Source organism: Cygnus atratus, chromosome 5 (assembly GCF_013377495.2).
Source record: "Cygnus atratus isolate AKBS03 ecotype Queensland, Australia chromosome 5, CAtr_DNAZoo_HiC_assembly, whole genome shotgun sequence".
NCBI lineage: Eukaryota > Metazoa > Chordata > Aves > Anseriformes > Anatidae > Cygnus > Cygnus atratus.
Genome location: NC_066366.1, coordinates 12432259 through 12453975, shown reverse-complemented (window position 1 = coordinate 12453975; position 21717 = coordinate 12432259). Strand labels below are relative to the sequence as shown.

At 39.3% G+C, this 21717-nt stretch overlaps 1 long non-coding RNA gene across 1 annotated transcript; it reads right to left on the bottom strand.

Annotated features, from left to right (window-relative positions):
- Positions 1–12530: 12530 nt before the first annotated feature.
- On the bottom strand, positions 12531–21077 carry LOC118249766 (uncharacterized). The gene is made up of 3 exons (XR_004779202.2): positions 20973–21077; positions 19976–20145; positions 12531–13934 (listed from the first exon to the last, which is right to left on the bottom strand). It is a non-coding gene; the product is annotated as an uncharacterized LOC118249766 (long non-coding RNA).
- Positions 21078–21717: the final 640 nt, after the last annotated feature.

Genomic DNA, 21717 nt, shown 5'->3' with positions numbered 1-21717 from the left:
TATTAATTGGCAAATTAAAAAAAAAAAGCCTTCCATTTTGAGTGCTGTGTTTTTTTGCTCAATGCTTGCTTCGATTTAGTAGTTTCAAAGGATTTATATAAAAACCTCCTAGCAATTGCATACAGTATAATTATTGAGTCACGCTTCTAATTTTTCTATATAAAACAAAAAGATGAGGGGGTTGAGCAATGTTTATTTGTGGGTTTATATACCTTTTTCTTTAATAAACATGATCTATGGCCAGTTATGAAAATGGGCTTTAAAAGGGAAATTAAAATTTTATTGCAATACCTTGCAAAAGGGTAGTTGAAACTGAGTAACCAGTTCAGGTAAAGAGCTTGACCTCTTCCTCAAATTTTCAAAACAAATCCTGAATAAACTTATTTTTGAGATTTGTGGTCCTGTGCCTTGTGTGCCAGCACCATTAGTTTAGAGTTTTACTTACACTTACAGACTGCCGACCCTGACTCTTTCTGGGATCAGAAAATCTAAAATATCATCAGAAAGTGTAAACTTGGCAAAATTTCCTATGTTTTTGACAGACTTGCATATAAAGTTTGAGATTTCTCAACCAGTAGATCCCAGAAATCACTCAGCTGCGCGTCTATGGTTAATTGCATATGGTTAAAAACTCATAGAAGTTAGCAGCAGACATCTTTTGTCTTGAAATATGGTTAAAGTTTACATGCAGATATCCTATGAAAGTTTGGGTATAGACCTAAACTGGAGTTTTTCTTTCGTCATCACAACCAGGAAGAACTGCTGTCAGTAGATCTTGATTGCCATCCTAGTATCATGAAGTCTTCAGATGATTTTTGACAGTGATTTTGGAAGGGCTTCCGTGTGCTACAAGTTGTTCTTTTTTGTTGATGTTGTTGTCTTTTAAGTGAGCATAACTGGAACCACAGAATACACACAGTGCTGTTTAACACACTTTTTGATTCATGGAATCAATTACAGAACAGCCCAGGTTGGAAGCAACCTCAGAAGATCATCAAGTCCAACCTTTCTGTCACAGTCCTTTTTTCCCTGTCTCTCAGCATAATAATCAGATGTTTCCCATGTATTTTATCTTTTATTTAAAAGAAAAACAGCTATCAGGAACACTTCTTATGCAGTTTTTTATTTAGATGCTGTTTCATACAGAAAATTCTAACTTAAAAAAGGGAAGATGATACTTCTGACATAGTGAACTTTCAGTAAGAGTAAACTCAATGATCAGAGTGTCTGCTAATACACTTTTTAGGCATTTGCATTACTTAGCTGCTTTAATAGTTGTATTTTCAGCCTTTCATTGCTGAATCAATTGGATTTGTATCTCTTTTACTCTTCATTTAACTCTTCTTCATTTTTTTAATAGCAGATATCTGTATAATCCCTTGAGTAGCATTCAATTCTTGTGTCAATTTATGGAGAACTGCTAATAAGTTTGGAGTAGCTTTTAGTCTTTGAATTTAGGCATTAAGTGGTCTTAATGAGGGAAATCTGGAAACAGAGATATGCCTGATGAATGCTGACTACCCGTAGCAAAACAATGAAAGAGGCCTCCCTGGTCCTAGCTCTAGCTTCCACCTAAAAGAAGGCAGAGTGGTCACCAGCAGGGATAAATTAAACTTGCCAAAAGCTGTCAGAAGTGGCACTGCCACATGCTGTATCTCATAATCCAAGAAAAGCCTGTGGGAGAATGTTGTGTGAGCTACAGCAGAAGGATATGTTAAGCATGGTTTTCTCCCTGGTCATTGGAGTGACTGATTACATGATTTAATCGTTTCCTTGAGACAAAGAACCTAATATTGCTTTAAGAAGGGAGAGGACACAGTGCATGTTAGCTGTAGATCCAAGCAGTAGTAATAGAAAATGTTCTGTTCAAGAGGGGAGAAAGGATCTGATTAAGTGTGTTTGTGGAGGATGCAGAAAAATAGCAGAATTGCTTAGTTCATATTTGGAGTTCCTCAGGGTTGCTTGTACATTTGGGAAGCTTTGAGTATTTTGTATGAAACATCGTTCCTCACATGTCCTCAGATTTGTTAAATTAGAGATGAAAAAGTGCAGTTTAAATCTGCATAAAATAAGTCTGTATGTATGTTTCTCACTTACAGCCTCATTCTTACTGCAGTACCCAGAATTAAAGCAAAAACTTTTTTTGCCCCTGTATTTTCTGTATATTAGCATTGTTCAAATGTTGGTGGAATTACAAAGTACCCTAATGAATTTAAGCAAATAAAGCTTTGGGTTTATCCTCCATCTGCATTCTAAGATTAAGCTGGATTTTAAACATGCTGAGACTGGATGTGTCTCATTGGGTGTTAACTGGCACTTGGAGCAATGCAGCCTCCGTGATGGAGGGTGGGCAGCTACCCTGTCGGTAACAGTGGAGCTCAGAAATGCAGAAGTCTGTAGTCTCAGATGATGCAAATGAGCATTCATCGCAGTGAGCTATGCTAACTTATGCTTACTGAGGATTTTGCTCTTAAACAAACAGAAAATTCTTTAAATGATGTTCATCATGAGATGTCAGGTTCAGTTGTTCTTCACGTCAAATAACTACAAAACTAACTTCTTCCCATATTCTTTTGCTGCTTAGCTTGATAAGTACCTTTGAATAATGAAAGTAACTAAACTTGAACCAAATGAAATCGCTACAAATCAAGATTATGTTCTGTGTTGTGGGGGAAAAAAATCAAGATTTTGTTTGAAAACTTTCATTTGTTTGAAAACTTTCATTTGTTTGTTTTGCTGTGGTTTGCAGGGGGAGGAGGGAAATAAACGCGTTTTGTGTGGTTTTATCATCAGAATAATAATATTTCACAACCTGTCTGTCATTCTGAAGTGGCTGTAGGAGTCACGTTTGTTTTTTTTTTTTTTAAATGAAAGGCTGTTAATATCTTGGGTAACTTTTCAAGGCATTTATATTGGAAGTCAGAATACTAATGGATTCACACAAACCAGAAAATTCACAAGTGAGCTTTCTGTCAAAGCTTTCTTGAAGTATTCTTTCCAGATCAAGTAATCTAACCTCAGGGTTTAGAGATTTCCCATCTGACTTCACAGCTGTGAATTTCCTTCCAAAACTAATTCCATAAACCTGGTTAATTAGATCTCCTCAAAAAGGAAAGATGGGCACCAGTGTCTTACTATACTCAACAGGCAATACATAGAACATACGTATGGTTGGGGGGAGACCAAAACTAAAATTCTTTCTCTGTTTAATTTCATACAAAGATAGGTGTATTGCTCAGGAGTGGTATCCTGCTCCAAAATGTCTCATGGTCAAGTGACTATGTTTCTGCCTCTCTAGTTTGAGTTCACAAGATGCAACAAGACAAGAATACTACTCTCATATGATTGTTGGAAGACTTGTTCAGAATACACTGTTGTCAGTTCGCATTTCAGTATTTTATGGCAAGTGAAAGAACTTCTAAAGGTGGAGTTGAGATGTCACTGAATATCCTGAAACTTAGTACTTAGAGTACATATGAGTACATATGGAGAACAGGATTCATACCTTTAATTGGGATTAAACTTGTGTTTCCTATATACATATATGTGTGTGTGTATATATATATATATAAATTTATATATGGGCTTGAACTTATGTTTCCTATATACAGAAAGAAGATGCTCTATTTCAATACCAAGTTGAAGGCAGGGCACCTTATTTTCTAAGCCCCCTGTGAGGGGAGATGTGCTCTGAGAATGCCAAGGCTTGTCAGTAAGTGTGACGCAATTTGCACTCCTGCCAGAACTGTGGCAGCAAGATGTGAGGCTCTGAATTGGTGTCATGCTGTGTAACCACTAGCAAAAAGAATGAAATAGGGGACCTACAAGATTGGTGAAAAAGAAAATTATTGTGATACCTAACATAACAGTGTGCTCCCTTTGCAGCCATGGTCCTTTGTCCCCTTCCTCTGTGCTTTTCTTTTTCAGGGCATATCTACAAAGGGATGTTTGGGTTGAATTTTAAAGAAAATATGGCCCAGTTGTACTGTAAGCTGTTGCTAGCACAGTGTTTTGTTGGTTGAAAATTGACAATGTGGTACGCAAGTGACAGCCGTGTTAGCAACAAAACCCTAATGCTTCTGCTTCTTGTTTGGAAAAAAATAGACCCCGAGTTCCCATTATTTGTTCTTCACTTGAAATCTGGTAACAATCCTTTGGCTGTAACTATAGGCTGTGTTTGGGAAGGAATTTGATTATATATACTGTACTTTCATTTGAGTAGTTTGTGACTATAGCATACTGGCAGATAACAATATTACAGTCAGCCTGAATTAATCTAATTGAACTAAAATAAACGTATTTCAAAATGATCATCTATAGTGGGAGTCTAGTGTGTTTTAAATGTAAAGCCTTGGGAATTCAGTTTAGCTCTCTCCTGAGTGTCCTTATACAGAAATGACCTCAGTTACTGTGTATTAAAGTACTCAGCAAAAAGGAGCACCCTGTTTCTGGTTGGCTCTGACAGTTACTATAATAAATCTTAATTAAAGAGCAGGCAGTAGAGGTCAGGACTCCTGAGGCTGCTGTACTAATCACAAGTCCATGCTGCTTTCCTGGTCGCATCAGCACTTCACAGGTGATGTGCTTTGCGGGCACACTCACCAAGACATGCATCTTGTAAGTGCAAAGCAAACACAGCCATGATCGGTGTACTCCATGGTATTGGTTTCCCAGATAATTTCTATAGAAGTGCTCTTGCTGAGAGCTGCTGTGGCATGGAGCAAATTTACTCAGTTATGGCAGATGTGTGTATTGTGTGTATGGGAGCAGGAATACAGTTGTGTGCATGCAATCTGATTTGAGATTTCATCTAGTTATGATTCATTTGTGCCACTTAATTACTGCATTCAAGGTCTTCTGTAATAAATGTGTTTTCTTAACCTACAGTCTCTAAGCTACTAGACTAAGAATTCTGTTATAATTGAAAAGCTACTTGGGAACACTCCAATCATTTTTTTGAAGTAAAAAACACACAACAGCATACTAAGAAGGCAATTTACTCACAGTCAGAAGAGCAGGTCACGCTGTTTTAGATTGTCAGTGGGTTTTCAGTAAGTTTAGGCCTTTTAGATTGGGATTTTTTTTTCTTTTTTGGAATGGACTCCAGGTTTTAAGCAGTCTTGTCTGAAACGTTCACTGTTGCATACAGCAGCAGATTTCAAGCATATGAGGTATGTGACAGCTATTAATAAAGAATCCAGCATCATCTAAACATTAAGATAATTTGAGAAGTATTATGCATCATGATCTGCTATTGTCTGTGTCTTCCAAACTTCATGGAAATACTGAAAGCCAGTTCATGTGCCCTTGGGATATGATTTCACTTCTCTTGTCTAAAAACATTATCAAATCTGTAGTTTTAGGAAAGGCATTCTAGCATGTAAACATGTTTTTTCTTGTTTTCAGCTCTTACACTTCTGAACAAGAATTCTTAAAATTAAGTACCGTTATGGATGTTGAAATTGAAAGGAAAGGCTTTCTTTGTTAAACAATGAAATCCATTTAAATACAATTTAACCCATAAAAACCAATTCTTTTATTACTAATTACATGGAAAAAATAATCCTACTTGGGAAAATGCATAAAGTTGATTTATAAGTTGTGTCAAATGCATTATAGCTACAGTATGATGAGACATGTCAACTAGAGTATAATAAAATCCATATTTGACTAGGCAGAAACTGATTTTTTTAGGTATATGCAGTTTGCCAGGCTTACTTGGTGATTTGCATCCTAACAGGTAATTGTCAGACTTACCTTCTGAAACCAAGGAATCGAATATATCCCTGCTCCAAAGCACTACGAGATTCTTTTGTTTTATTAAGAAGAAAATGTTAGTGTTTTCATTCCCTGTGCACTAACTGGGGTAGAGCTGCTTTGTCTTCATTTGAATGATGGGGTATACCAGTACCTGTATGGTGTATAAACATTATGTGCCATGTTTAATTGCATGGGACATTTATTTTTTGCTGGAATTTCTGTAATATTTTCAAAACAAAGCATATTTGATTAAATGAACTCCAAGGATTATTGAACTGTATCAGGGCTTCGTCTTCCCCACCAGTTTGAATTAAAATAATGGCTGGAGGAATCATAGATATCTGAGGGCTCCTAAGTAAGCAAATCTGAATACGTTTGTCTTGAGTTAGTCTTGTGGACATATGGTAATGGATTCTCTTCTACAGTTCTATGTCTACATCTGAAGTAGCTTAGAAATTAAATATCTTGAGGAAGTCTGTTTTGAAAAGGCTTCAAGCAATTCTGATTCTTCTTGCAGATTCTGCAGCATGTAGGATCAGTACAGATTTAGGTGCCTTACCTCTGCACTCTTTCTTTCCTGTTGCTACTCCGTCATTGTATAGTTGTGGGTCCTCGCTGAATTTATCAAATAATAAACTGCTTTGTGCAGCCTTGTAGGACATTATGAGCATGTACCAAATCTCCTCAAAATCATAAAACTCCTGAGTGGTAATTGTTTCAATTGTTCTTTCTTTGAAAGTTTATTGGCATTGTTGGTTTGTCAAATATTTATGGAGTGCACTCTATAGCATGTAATCTTACCCCCTCACCCAGAGTCCTGCGGCACTAGCAGCGTACTGCAATCTGTTGGCCATGCAGGGTCCTGGGTCTCAGTGTTCTCCTGAAGTAAGGATATAATTTGTTCTGGACAAAGTTTTCAGTCGCCACAAGCTGAGCAGGACTCGAGTTGCCACTCTTTGCCCACTTGCTGAGTTTTGCTCAGGAGCTCTAGCTCCAAAGCCAGACTGATAGGGACCAGGTCTGATCTGTTTTCCTTGAGCTATCTGGGCGTTGTCACCTGACTCACTGCTTATTGCAGGTGCTTGGAAACTGGTGGTGGTTGTAACACAATTTTGTTCTGTTGCATTTAGTCTTCTACAAAGTGTTCTGGAGTGTTTTGCAGCTGGCAGAGTAAAGGCTGTGGGGTTTGAAGTAGGAATGGGTTAAGTGTCTGAGATAGCAGGAGACTAGCCTTTTCTCAGACTAATGTCTGTAGCTTGTCAAAAGCTGCTGTTTTGTTTATGAAATAAGTAAATCAACTATTCTGTTGGAAGACCATGACAAGGAAGAGATCAAGGGCACAGCTGGAAAACACAGTCCCTACTGAGATCTCCAGAACAGGTGGTGTCCATGTTGCCTCTAGGGACAGGAATTATCTTGCACATTGGTAAGGGCTGCATGCCCTGAGGACTTGGTAGGAAGAGAGTGTGAATAGAAATTGTCCTCAGGATAGGATAGAGGTGTTTGAAATGCACTGACTTACACAGCTGCTGGGCCACAGTAGGAGAAAATCTGGTACCTTCTCTTAAGAGAAAGGTGACCAGTTCTGTTCACTGAATTGCACAGATGAATAACCCGAATAATGGGGTACTGAGGAAAAGGCGAACATCTTAATCAGCATGTGTTTTGTGGGAAGTCATAGATAGCTAGAATATTCTAACCATAATTATCTTGTTGGGTAATTCACCAAGCTAGAAAGAAAAGTGCCTAGTGTAGAGGATGCCCCAGTGCTAGACACCAAGCTGTGTAATCACCACCAGGGCTTTGCCTGTGCTGCACTGTGCATGCCTAGTGGTGAAACGGTGCCACACAAGTTTAATCAGCTCCAGAGCAGGAGCTGAGCAAGGGAACTTGAGGATCTGAACTGTGGGTTTGTGTTTAAAGTGGTACTTGAACAGCTGGGACCCTGTTTGAATCTAGCTAACAGAGCATTAGAAACTTTGAAACTGTTTATACTGCATTCCAGGAGCCTTGAGAGGTTGGCATTTGATATAAATGTTCCTTCTAACAAGACTAGTTTCGTATATTAGGGAAGCAAAGAAATGAAGAATGTGTGATGACCTTTTCTCTTGTTTCTTTTTTTCTTCTTAAATTACCTACTCTTCTATCCCCTTACTTATAACAAATGAACAAAAATTTAGTGTAAACTTATTTTTACAAGTTGTTATAATCATTGTGTGATTTTCAAAATTTTTTTTACTTTCATTTTGCCTAGTTTTAATCTATCTTTTCAATGTATAAATAGAGCACGTCTGATTAAGTGATTGGCACTAGAACTTCCAACTGGGCTCTGGAAATACAACTGTCCATCTGGCTCTGACTCATTCCTACAAATAAAAATGCTACAATTTAAAATCTAATCAACTGTGTGCCTAACACATGTAAGAAAAAGCAGGCTCTCCAGCTTGCTTCTTTTGTACCTGTAACCTGCTGTCTGCCTGTATAGACAAACAAATTTTTCCTTGTAGCAATAGTATCTCTTACTAGATAGAAAGAACTGTAGTCATGTGAAATTGGAGAGACTTCAGTCTAGAGTAAACCAGGGTCTGCATATTTGGTAATTTTGAGAAGTCTAAATTCAAATAGAAAACAATTAGAGTACTGTAATAAATGGAGAGGTGCAAGAAATACAGGTTTAAACAATAGCTAATTGTACATATTCATTTGCAGGATACTTTTGGTAATTGTTGGAATGATTTATAGTAATTTTATACTTGCATTTGGAGGTTTTAAAATCAGCAATCTAACGTCATAAATGCAGCAGCTTTTGTTATAAAAGAAATGGGACTGAACTACAGGCTTTTTGTTTAGTGGGAAGTTCTATTACCTCTAAAACATATTTTCTTAGACTTCCAATTAAAAAAAAAAGTGGTTTAGTCTTGCTGTAAAATGGAGATTATGTAGGAAAACTGAGGTCTTGGAACTCAAATTCTTTTGGTTTTAATTAAAATCAGAATTTGTCAACCTAATTTGACCTCTTATAAATGTTATGGAACTTTTAAAATCAGTTTAATTTAGACATGTTGTTATGGACCAAAACCAAAATGCTTTAATCTTAAAAATGTCAGGGTTTCTGCTGTGTTTCCAAAAACTAAACTTCTTTTGTAATAGCTTAAATATAAAAGTTGGTGGAAATATTTTTCATATGAAAAACAAAATTGGCAGATCTTTAAACTGTCTCTCTCTGGATGTAAGGCTTACACAGTTGATCAGTGTGTTCTTAAGGTCTTTTCTAAAATCTTGGGGAACAGTAACAGAATGGGGGGGAATACAGACTGTAAAACTTCTGTAGCAAGGCTAAAATGTGTGGCACACTAAAGAGTGTTTCATGACATTTAAGAGTGCAGGTTCAAGGCTTTTCATCATCTATTTAAAGATGAATTTTGCCTCTTTATGTATGAGCCCATGTGCAGGCTAGTAAAACTCTGTTAGTGATGTCACGGTGATTTTTGGAAAGAGAGGCAATGATCTGTCTGCCCTCTGTACCTTGCCTGCTCCTCTCCTTGTACTTGATGTACCTTTTGGGGGGTTGTGAGGGAGTAGTGAGTTTCAAGGGATAACAATATGAAATGTTTCTGTAAGCCCATGCACAGCATGCTTTCCATCTGGCAGGTATCCCAGAATCGGAAACTAATCGAGGGTGGAAGGACCCGCTGGAGATCATCTAGTTCAACCCCAGCTCCTGAAGCAGGGTCAGCTAGAGCAGGTTGCGCAGGACTGTCATTGGGTTTTGAGTATCCCCAAGGATGAAGACTCCACAGGCTCTCTGGCCTACCTGTTTCATCTCTCATCTTCCTACTGGGTACCACCGAGAAGAGCGTGGCTCCATTGTCTTTACATCCTCCCATCAGGTATTTATACATATTAATATAAGATCCCCCCACACCTTGTCTTCAGCATAACCAGGCCCAGCTCCCTGAGTCTCAACTTGGGTGACAGAATCACAGAATCGTCTAGGTTGGAAGAGACCTCCAAGATCACCCAGTCCAACCTCTTACCTAATACTAACAAGTCCTCCACTAAACCATATCACTAAGCTCAACATCTAAATGTCTCTTAAAGACCTCCAGGGATGGTGACTCAACCACTTCCCTGGGCAGCCCATTCCAATGCCTAACAACCCTTTCAGTAAAGAAGTTCTTCCTAATATCCAACCTAAACCTCCCCTGGCACAACTTTAGCCCATTCCCCCTCGTCCTGTCACCAGGCACGTGGGAGAACAGACCAACCCCTACCTCGCTACAGCCTCCTTTAAGGTAACTGTAGAGAGCGATAAGGTCGCCCCTGAGCCTCCTCTTCTCCAGGCTGAACAATCCCAGCTCCCTCAGCCGCTCCTCGTAAGACTTGTTCTCCAGACCCCTCACCAGCTTGGTCACCCTTCTCTGGACTCTCTCGAGCACCTCGATGTCCTTCTTGTAGCGAGGGGCCCAAAACTGAACACAGTACTCGAGGTGCGGCCTCACTAGAGCTGAGTACAGGGGGACAATCACTTCCCTAGACCTGCTGGCCACGCTGCTTCTTATACAAGCCAGGATGCTGTTGGCCTTCTTGGCCACCTGAGCACACTGCTGGCTCATATTCAGCTGCCTATCAACCAGTACTCCCAGGTCCTTCTCGGCCAGGCAGCTTTCCAACCACTCATCTCCCAGCCTGTAGCTCTGCTTGGGGTTGTTGCACCCCAGATGCAGGACCTGGCACTTGGCCTTGTTGAACTTCATACAGCTGACCTCAGCCCATCAGTCCAGCCTATCCAGATCCTCCTGCAGAGCCTTCCTTCCCTCGAGCAGATCGACATACGCACCTAACTTGGTGTCGTCTGCAAACTTACTGAGGGTGCACTCAATCCCCTCATCCAGATCATCGATAAAGATATTGAAGAGGACTGGCCCCAGTACTGAGCCCTGGGGGACTCCACTAGTGACCGGCCTCCAACTGGATTTGACTCCATTCAAGCGTACGCCAGTCCAAGCCATGAGCAGCCAGTTCCTTGAGGAGAATGTTGTGGGAAACAGTGTCAAAAGCCTTACTGAAGTCAAAGTAGACCACATCCACAGCCTTTCCCTCATCCACTAAGCATGTCACTTTGTCATAGAAGGAGATCGGGTTTGTCAAGCAGGACCTGCCCTTCATAAACCCAAGCTGACTGGGCCTGATCGCCTGGTTGCCCTGTAAGTGCCGCGTGATGACACTCAAGATAATCTGCTCCATGAGCTTCCCTGGCACTGAGGTCAAACTAACAGGCCTATAGTTCCCCGGGTCTACCCTCCGACCCTTCTTGTAGATGGGAGTCACCTTTGCTAGCCGCCAGTCGACTGGGACCTCCCCTGATAGCCAGGACTGCTGATAAATGATGGAAAGGGGCTTGGCCAGCTCGTCTGCCAGTTCTCTCAGTACCCTCAGGTGGATCCCACCCGGCCCCATCGACTTGCATACATCCAAGTGCTGTAGCAGGTCGCCAACCATTTCCTCGTGGATAGTGAGGGCCACATCTGCTCCCCATCCCCTTCCACCAGCTCAGGGTACCGGGTATCCAGAGAACAACTGGTTTTGCCGCTAAAGACTGAGGCAAAGAAGTCATTAAGCACCTCAGCCTTTTCCTCATCTTTTGTGACTAAGTTTCCCCCCGCATCCAGTAAAGGATGGAGATTCTCCTTAGTCCTCCTTTTTGTGTTGATGTATTTGTAAAAACATTTTTTGTTATCTTTAACGGCAGTAGCCAGATAGAGCTCCAGATGAGCTTTGGCCCTTCTAATTTTGTCCCTGCACAGCCTCGCAACAGCCTTATAGGCCTCGTGAGTGGCCCACCCTCTTTTCCAAAGATTATAAACCCTCTTTTTTCTCCTAAGCTCGAACCACAACTCTCTGTTCAGCCAGGCCGGTCTTCTTCCGCGCCGGCTCGTCTTTGGGCACGTGGGGACAGACCGCTCCTGAGCCATTAAGATTTCCTTCATGAAGAGGGCCCAGCCTTCCTGGACTCCTCTGCCCTTCAGAACCACCTCCCAAGGGACTCTGCCAACCAGTGTCCTGAACAGCTCAAAGTCAGCCCTCCGGAAGTCCAAGACAGCAGTTTTACTGGTCCCCTTCCTGGCTTCGCCAAGAATGGAGAATTCTACCATTTCGTGGTCACTCTGCCCAAGACAGCGCCCGACCACCACATCTCCCACCAGTCCATCACTGTTTGTGAACAGAAGGTCTAGCGGGGCACCTCCCCTGGTAGGCTGTCTAACCAGCTGCCTCAGGAAGCTATCTTCCACGCTCTCCAGAAACCTCCTAGACTGCTTTCTCTGTGCTGTGTTGTGCTTCCAGGATATGTCTTGATATGGATCAAGATATGCCAGGATATATGACCTTTATTATCATAGTGACCCTTTGCAGCACTCTTTTCTGTCCACATCTTTCTTGTGTTGGGGCACCCAGAACTGGATATAGCACTCCAGATGCACCTCACCATAAACTGTAAGTTTATTGTTTATTGTGAGAACTTCTTAAAATTATTTAAGTGCAAAACATACTGTTTTCAGCTGTGTTTTACTTTCAGATTTGAATTTGTTTGGAAATAAAACTAGAATGAGAAATTCAGGCAGAATACATTTAAGGAAACTGCTCCTACTGTGAGGATAGAAGCATGAAAAGCTGTACAAGAGGGGAAATGCGTTATAAACACCGTTTGTGTGTAAAGTTTATCCAGTAGAAAAAAAAAACGAATTTAAGAAGACATGCAGAATATTTTTCAAATTTTAATGATAAATTGTTGTTATAATATGCAGAGTTTTACAACTGAGAAGAAAGCTCCAAAAGAAGAATGGTATCTTTAAATAATTAAATAAAATGTTGATACATTTCAGGTTAAAAACAATTTGAAAACACTTGAAATTAAGTAAGGAGGAAGCTCATTTTTATGTGGAAGAATCTGTTTGTGAGGTAGTACCGTACAAGTAAGACAAAGTGAAAGATGTTGTTCATGGGTGACAAGGGACAGACAGGGCCAGAACAGTTTGCAGTTAGCAGAATAAGCCCATATCTTTGTATCAGAGACTTCTAGCACTGATCCTTATGCAAGGCTTTGTGCTGACTCCATTCTACAGGTGAATTCACTGTGACTGTTGCAGAAGACTAAATAATTTGTACGTTTATTTCCTGTCATTCTCATTAGCTCTGTTCTTTGAGCCAATATAGATCTGCTAGCTTATTGTGAGCTGTTTCTGATGTGACAGCACAAGGACAGTTTTTATTCTGTTCCGTGGGTATTGATAGAGCCATTGAAAACTCTGTAATAGGAGCATATTAGTCCCACTAATAAGTGATCCCAATTTAGTCACTGTGCTGTTACAATTATGATAATCAAATTGACAATTTAAACTTGTGATTAACGTTGTGGATCACTACTAATGATAACCTTTTCCACTAATGACTAAAATTATTTTCTTCCATTTGGAAAAGTTCTATCAATCAACTACAGATACAGAACCTGTCATAGTTGTCAGTAGTGGTTTTCAAGAACAAGTCAAAAGAAACTGCATGTCCTGTCAACTCCCAGCATTTAGTTTAACTATAACACTTCTCCAGCTCTTGCATTTCCTCCAGAATAGCACATTGTGTAGCACATTGTGTAGCAACTCAAGTGATTGTATGCTTTAGCAAGCATTTATAATCCACCCAGGGAATTATATACAGCTAGATCACATTCAATTGCCCTAGCCAAAATGTCTATTTGTAAGTGTGGGAAATTCACCCCAAAAATGGCTTGGCAAATATATTTGTTTCAGAATTTTTAACCGAGTTTGTCCTAGTGAACCTATGGGCAGTATGGTTCTACAGTGAAAAACTCAGTGTTAGTATCAATAAATACAAGATGAGAATGTAGACTGAAATTACCTAAAGTGAGATTGGATCAAAACCAAAGTTAGTGCAGGTTATTGGATAAATGAAAGATCAGGAGCACAGTCATGCTTCATGATGGCAGCTCTGCAGCAGTGTCATATACACAGTCATCGCCTCCAACCACAGTACGTCTGGCTTATGGGTGATGGCTGTTGACTTCTCTTCCCAGGCACTGGCTCCTGCTTCATTTTTTGTTTCTGGGTTTGTTTGTTTGTTGTTGTTTTTCCAGTGACTAAGCATCTAATTTGAATGAACTGTGGGAGAAAAGAGGATTGAAGGTAAAGTAGTGCTTTTTATTATTCAGGTTGTCACTAATTGCTGTTTTCAGTTCAGAACACTTAAATGAAATATTCACACAATCAGGCCAGTTGTAATTCAATCAGAAACCCATCCAACTACCCTGAGGAATCCCATCAGGGCTCCTTATGCAGCAAGAAAGAATTTTAATTAGAAATTTGAAATAAGCTTTTCCCCCAGTTTTGCCAGGAACAAAATGGGCTGGTGCTTAGTGCCTCCATATGAGGAATTAAAGCCTTCACAAAAATCAGCATTTAAAGAAACAACTAGATTTTCAGATTGTGATAAATGAGTCTATATTTGCACTTTCTAGTAAGTCTCAGTGAAGAAACTGAACATATTGCAAACACATTGCTAAGTGCAAACTACCGCTTAGGCTGTAAGTATCTGTATTTTAAAAAGTTCTTTCCTATACTAAAAAATGATGAATTGTTAAGTCGTACACAAAGGTATCTTTGAAAATATACCTAATAAAAAGAAGTTAGCAATTTGAATGGAAAATGACTATTTAGGCATTTTAAATGAATCCCACGGTAGCAGCCCTATGTCAGAAGAATTCCTGTAAGAAGCTTGCTCCAGCCCCAGGGCAACAGGAGAAGCACCGAGGCCCAATTCCCAACATTCAGAAACTATGATCCCTAAACCAGTCACTAAATTTTGCTGGGGTATGAGTCAACACTAATAAAACTGGGGAAGGATGGCAGGGGGAAGTCTGTATTTAATTGCTGTAAAGTCAGTCTTGCTTTCTGCTCTTTCTTTAGGAACTGTGAAAGATGGAAACTTCCTAAATGAAAACAGTTCTGATACTTGTGCAGCATTTGGCATCTATTGTAAATGTGAGTACAGTACAGGTGTTGACCCCGTTTGCTTTGCAACAGCAACTAGTAACACACTCCTAAGCCAGGGCAACACAGTTGCTAGAAGGTAGATGCCTAGCAAGATGTGGTGGTTTGTTTTATTTTTCGGGGGGCGCAGGAGTGTTGTCTTAACAGTTTAAACAGGGCTTGTGAGGGAAATGAATGATCGTCTTCACCTTAGACTGCTCTCACTTTTGGCTCCTGACATTTATGTCATGACCCAACTTCCTTCTGTTAATCTCTTCATTAAAAACTCCTAGCAAAGAATATAGAGCAGAACACATAAGTCTTTCCCTCAGCTTAAAATATAATAGCTTAAAGTTGATACTTGCAGACCACTACCCAGATCACTTCATCATGTTTTTTTCCTAGCTTTGCTTCCTTGGAGACCTAGTGCTTTGTAGCCTATTTCACTTGCATTTAATTAGAGTGACAAAAACAACAGGATGCCATTTTGGAGAGTTCCCCAGGGCATTTGCTCAAGGCCACTCAGTTTGTCAGTGAGGTACAGCACTTGCACCCCACTGTTTTAATTGCCAGAACAGACAATTGCTCGAGACCTTCCAGAATGGCAGGGGGCAGAGAAAATACAGAAATGTGAAAAAGGAGTGGGAAATACAGAGTGTTATCTATCCAAACTCCTTCCCGCACCTAGCCGTAGGCCATCCTGCCCCATCAGAGCGCATGTGGATACGCTGTCCACTTTATCGGGGGGATCTGATCCCCTTTACCCCCCCCCCCCTTTTTTTTTTTTTTTTTACCTCCCCTTACCTCAGCTGGTAAACCTGCCTAAAGAAATCTGTACAAAACAGACGGGATCCTTAACTCATGTGAACTGGGAGTGCCTCTATTAACTAGACTTGCACCATCCACTAATTATCTGTCCTAAACAGAAATACCTTGATGTTCTAGCCATGCCCATAATACAAGTGTCTTCCTCCATGCTCTTAATTTAAGCATATGAAATCAAGCTTCTACTTTGAAAATTTTACTTCTGATATTCAGTATCTTTAGACCTCAGCTAGGGATAAGATGAGCCTGATTATATGCAGGGTGAGTCTGAAAACAGAGCTAAAGCCAAAGAGGCATTTCTATTATTTGCTTCAGCATAAGAACTTGATGTTAATTTTTTCTGTTGTGTTTTTTTTTCCCCTCCCCATGTATTGTAAGCCTTGCTGGCATACATGCACTCACTTAATGAAAGTCAGCAGCAAGGTTTTGTGTAAAACCATGAGTTACAGTATTTAAAGCATTCATCTTGTTTCCATGTTCAGAAACAAGACTTCCTAGTATAGCTAGGTAATTGTTGTAAGTTCTATATGTTACATAAAACATTTTTTTTTTTCTGACAAGAAGTATTCTAGTTTTACAAGGATTGTACAGTTTGGTTTTGCACAGAAACAATATTAACTAGAAAGTTAATTTCTTGACAGGGGAAAGTAATCTATTTGTATGGCAGCCACATCTATTAATAGAATAAATTTTCCTTCAGGGCCATTTCACTGATTTTACAACCAGTTTCACATTTCATTCAAGTTCTTTGGAGCATGATATCTCGGAGTAGAGAAAATGAGTCCCTAGCACCTTAGTTACTGCCTATTTCACAGAAGTTACTGCAAAATGTTTAACAAGTTGTAGCTAAAAATGTTCTCCCTATTTCAAAAGACTTAAGAACTCATTTAAACTGTAGTTAAATTTTAACAGTCTTTATAGCACTCTGAACTAGAGTAGGTGTCCCAGTTCAGTATGCAGAGGAGAATATCAGTCCGTAATCACTATTATACTCTAAAGGTTGGTTTTAATTAACAAGAGCAAAGTGATTTTAATGAAAAGGGGAAAGTTTATTTAAACAAAAGCTATTAATCTAAAAAGGGTTTAGATATGATATTTCCAAGGGAGTTCTTAAAAATTCTTCAGGAAATAATGAGTGAAGAACAAAAGGTTGAGGGTTTAAAGAAATCTTCTACAGAAATTTAGCACTCAGATGAAGAAAATAAATTGTGGTCTTGGAAGGAGAAGTTCTTTACCTGTTCTGCCTTGGATAGGGCCTCTCTTGCTGTTTTGTCTATCAAAAATGTCGGTTTCTTGCAGGGGCTCTCTAGATTATGTCGATTTAATTATCACAGTCTATCACAATGGTCAGTCCCTGTTAATTATGTCGCTGAGTTTTAGGAATAAATAATGCTTACAAAGAATCCCTGACTAAGAGAAATTAAGTACTTAGCCAAAACAACAAAAATTGATATTCGGTTAACTAAAACTAGACTGTCTTTTTTTCATATACATGTTTTTTTAAATCTGCAGTACAAAATAGTAATACATTGTTTTTGTGTGTAACTACCATAGGTATTGGATAACTATTCTTTCCATCCTTAGATATCAATGGCTTTCCATTGCTACAGAACGGGTAGATGCAATGCCTCGCCTGTGTATGAAGCTATAGCCTATAACTGCAAAACAGACAAACGTTATTGCCACTTTTGGATCACTGCTTATCTTCTGATAATATGGTCAGGTAAGTGTTTTCTTTATACGTAGAGAAAGAACACTTTAAAATCTCTACACTAATCCTGGACTGGACATTAGTTGCAGTAGCAAAAACACTTTCTAGGCTGAATATGAAATGTTCTCTCTTGTCTGCTTAAGAAACCTTAACCTACTCCCCGGTTGTCAGTTCATACTTCCCTCAATAAATGTGAAGTAATTATAGTGATATGCCTAGAGATTATTATGCAGTTTTCTTTGACAGCTGGGAGCAGCTGCAGTATAAGCAGAGAAAGAAAGTAAGTGAAGAATCAAGGCTGTCTAGCTAGACCAATGCACATCATGTGTTCCCTGGAGAAACTAATTTCTCCTGTTATTTCCCATTGCATGCCTTACCCAGCATGTCTCAAGCTACATCTAATTATCATTTCTACCTTTCATTTAGACCAAAGAGGCACTATTATATTGGACAAAGCATGCATCCTATTTCTGCATTGATAGCATTACTTCTCCCCTTCTATCTGAGCTTTTACCAAATCTGTTTCTTCAGCTGTATCTCACCTGACTCACAGCTTGGTATGTGAATGCATGTTTCTAGCTCACTAAAGTGGCTTCCAGTGCTTCTGATGCTTTCTTATGACACTTGCAGAATACATTTATTATTTATGTTTCTATTATTTTCTTGCTACCTTCTCTTTTCTATGCTCTTTCTCCTGTCACCTGTTTGGAGACAAAGTAGGCATCAAAACTTGGTCTCTTATCCGTTTCTCTCAGCACCATGCTATTGAAGTGCGACTTGCATAGATGTAGACAAATATAGATGTATAGATTTACAAAATGTGGAACACAGATCTTGAACTCACTCTGAAGCATAACGCAAAATTTCTTTTTCCTACTATACTCTACCTGTTAAACCTATTTGCCTTTGCTAAACAGTATACCTGAGCTTTTGAAGATATTTGCTTGAGAACTAGCTAATGTAGAGGACAGTATGAAAGACTAGGACAGCTTTGGTATTTGGAGAGCTGAAAAAGACACAACAAAACACCATGGTTGTGTAGTGCTTCTTTACAGAACTTGTGTTATTTGCTATGAGTGGAATATATAGGTTAGAGAGGACAGACAGCTCTTTGCCTGTCCACTGCTTTGAATCATTCTTTCACACTACCTGGTTCACCTTTCATCATTCTGAATTTGGAGTGGACAAATCTGAGACACCTCACATAAAAGACAGGCATGCAAAGCTCTGCCATTGTTTTTGAAAATGAATGACTATTATTCTTTTCCTTTTGAATTCCAGAAGTGCCTTCAATATCATGTTTTAGTTGTAACTGGGAGAAAAGCCAATGAGGAAGACCAGGAAGAGACTGGAATTAAAATCATTTTATGATTCCAAGGAGCCACTAGCCTTATAAGGATTCTGCTCTGACTTACTAGGGGAGGCAGATCCATAATGTATATAAAAAAAAGAGGCAGATCTATCCACACTGAAATCTCTCCTATTTTCTCCCTATTTCAATGTCTTCTAAAAAATTAAAAGGAAGTAGGCCTGTGGATGATGCAACTTTCAGGACCAAGCCTCCTTTTCCTACAGCCAGTCTAGCATTTCCCAAAGGGTTAAAGAAACCTTGCCTTTTTGAGAAATTAGGAGTTTCACCAATTAATCTCTTAAACATTTAGCTGTAAAAGAAGAGATCTCTGGATTCCCCTAGGTACTCCAAAGGATTGGAAGCAAGGACAAAGGATTCAGGATGTAAAAGTAAGTATATGAAGCTGCATCTTCCATATCTAGTATATGATTTCAGAGTCAGCTCTTTTCTCTTTAGACTTTTGTCAAGTCTTCATTGATTTTGATACCAAATAATTCTTTTAACAATGGCAATTGATGCCATATATACCAGGAGACATCTTTATCTTAGACAAAACCATTCTTAATTAAGGCTCCTACATCCAAAGTTACCTTGTGCAATTTCAGTTTCTTAAGCTGAATGTCTCGTCTATACTATGCCCTGTAGCATTCACTGAATTCATGAAGAGAGGCAGACACCTCTAGGGCTGAGCCACTTGCTTCAGGAGAGGTTATCAATTAATTCTGTACAGTCTCAGAACACTCTGCATATATGGTAAGTGGCATAGCTATGGACTGTACTCCCAAATGCTAGATGCTTACCTATATTAAGTTGGCATCAACGACAAACAGTTTTAGGTACAGAAGTACTCCATCCCCACACAAAATCTCAAGAAAAGGTAGGTATCATTACTGAATTCTAGCAAAATTTTAATACAGTCTGATTAGCACACTGTTACTGAATTGTTAGAATGTTTTGTTCTAAGGAAAGTAAAGATCATGCAGGCCAGTTTCTTAGGTATGACAGCTTTAGCTTAGATACTCACTTTTTTGTTGCTTATTAAATCATAACAACTTCCTGTACTCTTTGGTAGCCACACAAGCAACATCTAAGGTTTGTTTTTGCTGCTCACTGTATTGACAAGTTACATGGATTGTGTTTCTATTCTTTCAGTACTATTCTGATGTGGTCTTTCCTTAAAATACTCTCTGAGATAGTAACTCTGTCTTGCCAGGCATGGAGGAGTGCAAAATATTCACTGACGTGTGAAATTTTAGACAATTCTGTAGATGTGTACTTTTCACTTACCTTCATAGATCAAGGAGTGTTTTGAAGTGATCTAGCTGATGACAAGTAGCAGTTTCAACACCAGTCAGAAGGAAGCTGTTTCAGCAGTGATGGCTACTTGATCTCCAGCTGTTGCTGTTGTTCAAATGACAATTGTTTTCAATTGGATGGTGCCTGCTGACCTCTAACCCCTTGAAAGGAAGAGAAGTGAAGGCATAGAAGGTGGGGTAAGTAGACTCGTTTCTTAGATGGATGCATACCCCCACCCATGCCTGAAAAGGTTAAAATAACATAAGATAGAAAAGTTATTTAAGAGAAGAAAGTGGAGGCCCATGCTTGTTTTGGCAGTCCCTAGCTAAAACCAAACTGGCTAACTGAAGCATGGGACAGATACAAATAATACATCAGCCTTCTAAACTTTGGAAAACAACCTGTTCTTTCCCCCGTCCAAAGGGCTGCCCCTTCAGTTGCCATATTTTAAAACAAGATAGAGTGAATCAAGAAAAGGTAAGGAGTCCTGTATTTGGTGGGTGCCATAGGACTACAGATTATTTACAGGCTCCCACTTTTTCCTACACACATATAACACGATGGACTCTCTGTGGCTATTGAGGAGCAAGTTATAGAAAACTTTTTGGGGGTGGTGGCGTGGAGTCAGAGATTGTGTTAAGCAAAAGTTGAGTGGGATTTATTCACTTTCACCATTCAGACTATTCAGTCTCTATTGACATCTATACATAAAAACAGAAGTTACGGTATTAATTTTGTTCTTGAATTATGATTAGGTTATACAGGCACATCTCCTTCATGATTCAAACACCCAAGGAAAGACCTAGTCTTGGCCATCTGCTCTCAAGAGTCTTAAACATTTTAATAACAAGTGACAGGAAATTTAGCCAGCAGAAAAAGTTTATGGAATAGAAAACAGTACAATGTCTAAAGTGAACATATTATATTAGGGTACGTTTCCCTAAACCCAGGCATAAGTAGGACATGAAAAGTTACAAAAGTTCTTTACCTGCTATCGTGCTTTCCTCTTCTGTCCTGTAAAGCTATAAGTGGGCCTGTTCAGTTGTAGTTCCACAAGAATGAACCGTCTTTATTTTCTCTTCTTGTAGCTGCTAGGTATATACAAAGTATATACGAAAAGTCATTTCCAGTTGTTATAATAGCCAACAGCATTGTCTTATGAACTGATAACTCATTTATTTAAACATTACTTCCAACTGGAGTAGCTTAGAACTTAAATCCTTTTTTTGTGTGTGTTTACGGTTACTGACTTAGTGATGCTGGTTAACCAATGAAGTAAATGGCATTCATGAGTACACACAACCAATCAATTTTCTGTATCAGTCAATAAGTACAGTGACATGCAGGAAAAGGTGGGAAAGGCAGTGCTGAAACAGAAGTCTCTTCAAGGAGGACAAAAAAAATAAATCTGTGGAGTTCTTACTTTACAATTCATCCTCATACTCAGATTTTCAGTCCTTTCATATTTAACTGTCAGGATTTTTCTAAGGACTCCTGTTATAAACCACTTTCCTCTGCAGTATCACAGTTTCAAGCCCATGGCTTTTAATCACATGCCTACCATTTTTCAAGAAAACTTCCAGTCCTTAATGGAGCCTACTTGAAGGTATTTACTATATTTTGATCTGACATACACATCTTACAAGAGGAGGATGGACCTGTTGGAAAATGATATAGCTGTTAAGTGATCTTTAGTCTTGAAGAGACATGGTTTTAGCTGTGAGTACAACATT